The following is a 2,662-nucleotide window of genomic DNA, read 5'->3' as shown; positions in this document are numbered from 1 at the left end:
GGCTCCCCCAGACAGCCTCTGGGCGCCACCGGGTACCGCTTCGACACCATCACCTGGGCACTCGCCCCGAGCCCAGCGGAGCCTTGGAGCAGCACCAGGGCAGGCGGCCCACGGCTGCAGCCAGACACCGGCCGTGTTTGCAGGAAAGCACCGGAGAAGAGAGGAGGGCAGGGAAGAGCCTCCAGATGATCGGAAAGCGCCTGCCCGGCAGGAATGCAGGCAGCTGCCGCTCTGCCTGCGCGGTGAGGAGAGCAGAAGGAGGATGAGCACCATGTGCAAGGGCCCCGCGGGCAGGTCACACCGGGGGAAGGAAGGGCTTTGTAATGCTGAGGGGAAAGGGCTGAACACCAGCCCGAGGCTGGAAGGTGAAGCCTGACCTGCTCATGGCACCCACGTTCGTGATACCCATGCTCACGCACCGTGCTCACGGCACCGTGCTCATGCTCCCGCCGGTGCCTGCTGCTGCTGGCCTCCAAATCAAGAGCTCTGCCGCACACAGGAGCCGGCGGCAGGGCACCCCCGGGGCTGTGTCCACCCCACTCCACACTGGTCCCCACATTGGGGTGTGCCGCGCTGACCCACACTGGCTCAGCCCATCTGGTCCAGCTCCCCTTGGCCGCCGCGGTCAGCCTGGCACTGGGGCTGCACCGTGACCCACGACCAACCACGGCATGCCCAGCCCAGCAAGCTCCCCCCAGCCGTCTGTACCGTGCTGCCAGCTATGGCTTCTCCGCTCCCTCAGCTGCCTGCTCTGTGCCTCGTGACTGCAGCAGCATCTGCATCGCTCGTCTCCATCCCAGCCCTGCCTCATATCTCCATCCCCATCCCAGCCCAGCCTCTCCCTTCTCCATCCCAGCCCTGCCTCATCCGTCTCCATCCCAGCCCAGCCTCTCCCTTCTCCATCCCAGCCCTGCCTCATCCGTCTCCATCCCAGCCCAGCCTCTCCCTTCTCCATCCCAGCCCTGCCTCATCTGTCTCCATTCCAGCCCTGCCTCATCCGTCTCCATCCCAGCCCTGCCTCTCCCCTCTCCATCCCAGCCCTTCCTTGCTTGTCTCCATCCCTCGTTCAGCATGCCCGGCAGTAGGTCTCTATGCTGATCCGGGTCAAGAAGGCCCCGAGAGCCAGAGCCTGATGCCCCTCGTTCTCACCCTGTTTCTGCTCCGCAGTGCCCCATGGTGCCAGTGCTGACACCCCAGCTCTGTGTCCCCTCTGCTGCCAGCTGTCTGTCCCCCGCTGTGGGGAGAACACGGCCCCCCATCCTGGCTCATGACTGGTCCATGCTGCCCCATCCCACCGCCCGGCACCTCCCGGCCAAGAGAGATGGCGGCAGCGGGGCCACAGGCCGGCATGTGCCTGGGGGGCAGCCAGGGCCAGTGCTGGGCTCCCCCGTGGCCTGCGCTGGAGCCGTGTACCCCTTTCCAGCTGCGGAGAGTGGAGCCACTCCTGCCCATGAGCAGTCACGGCCAGGGAAGGCGCCGGGGGGGGGGGGGAAAGCCTGTCCTCGGTGAGCGGCAGCTCTGCTGGGGCCAGGAGCCAGCAACAGGCACCATGCAGCCCCAGGGAACCTGGTCCCCGTGGGGACCCTGGCAGGCAGCCCACCAGCGTGCCATGCCCGCGGTGCTGCGGCGGCTCGCCCCTGCCCAGACAGGAGCACGGACGCAGCTGGCACGAGCCGAGGAGTGGGTGCTCCGTGTCCACAGTGCTGGGGTCTGCAGGGGAGCCGTGGGTGTCGCAGCAGGCAGGGGCGGCAGGGCTGGGAGCCCTCCCCGAGCTGCACACACGGATCTGCACTCGCGCTCACGGACGTGACACACCCATGGACTGGCAGAGGCCAGGCCTCGCTGGGGTCCCCCCAGTCCAGCCCCTGGCTCCGTCCGGGCCACCCAGAGCCGCTTGCCCAGGACCATGACCAGAGTCTCCAGGGACGGAGATCCCACCACCTCCCTGGGCAGCCTGTGCCCGTGTCACCCTCACACTGAGGACTGTCCCCCGCTGTCCAGAGGGACCCTCCTGGGGTCCAGTTTGTGCCCATGGCCTCTGGTCCTGGCACTGGGCACCACGGGAAGAGCCTGGCTCTGTCCTCTTTGCACCCTCCCTGCCCTGGATTCAATCCCCCTGAGCCTTCTCTGCTCCAGGCCGAGCAGCCCCAGCTCCCTCAGCCTTTCCTCATAGGAGGGATGCTCCAGGCCCTTCAGCATCTTAGCGGCCTCTCGCTGGACTCTCTCCAGTCTGTCCACGTCTCTCTTGTACTGGGGAGCCCAGCACTGGACCCAGCACTCACGGTGTGGCCTCCTCAACCAGTGGGCAATGCTCCTAACGCAGCCCAGGACGCCATTTGCCTTCGTTGCACGAGGACCTGCTGCTGGCTCATGCTCGGCTTGGTGTCCACCGGGACCCCCAGGGCCCTCTCTGCCAAGCTGCTTCGCAGCTGGGAGCTCCCAGCATGTGCTGGTGTCTGGGGCTGATCCTCAGCGCGGCGCTGAGCCCACCGCCTCGCGTGCTCCCTGCAACGCCCAGAGCAGCACCGGCACCAGAGCTGGCACCTCCTCGGCACCAGGGCAGCGTGGCCCCAGGACCGCACCATGCACACACCTCCCGCTCTGCCCCTGGCACATGCAGGGCTGCCATGCAAAGCGGCACAAGCATCGGCGGTGGCGGGCA

At 67.5% G+C, this 2,662-nt stretch overlaps 1 protein-coding gene across 1 annotated transcript in view; it reads right to left on the bottom strand.

Moving 5' to 3' along the window:
* DNMT3A (DNA methyltransferase 3 alpha) overlaps positions 1-2,662 on the bottom strand; it is a 44,481-nt gene that overhangs the window by 23,379 nt on the left and 18,440 nt on the right. The gene's annotated exons all lie outside the window — the stretch shown is intronic.

Source organism: Aptenodytes forsteri, unplaced genomic scaffold (genome assembly GCF_000699145.1).
Source record: "Aptenodytes forsteri isolate BGI_AS27 unplaced genomic scaffold, ASM69914v1 Scaffold192, whole genome shotgun sequence".
Classification (NCBI taxonomy): Eukaryota; Metazoa; Chordata; class Aves; order Sphenisciformes; family Spheniscidae; genus Aptenodytes; species Aptenodytes forsteri.
Note: the sequence above shows the minus strand (reverse complement) of the source record. Positions and strands in the feature narration are given on the sequence as shown.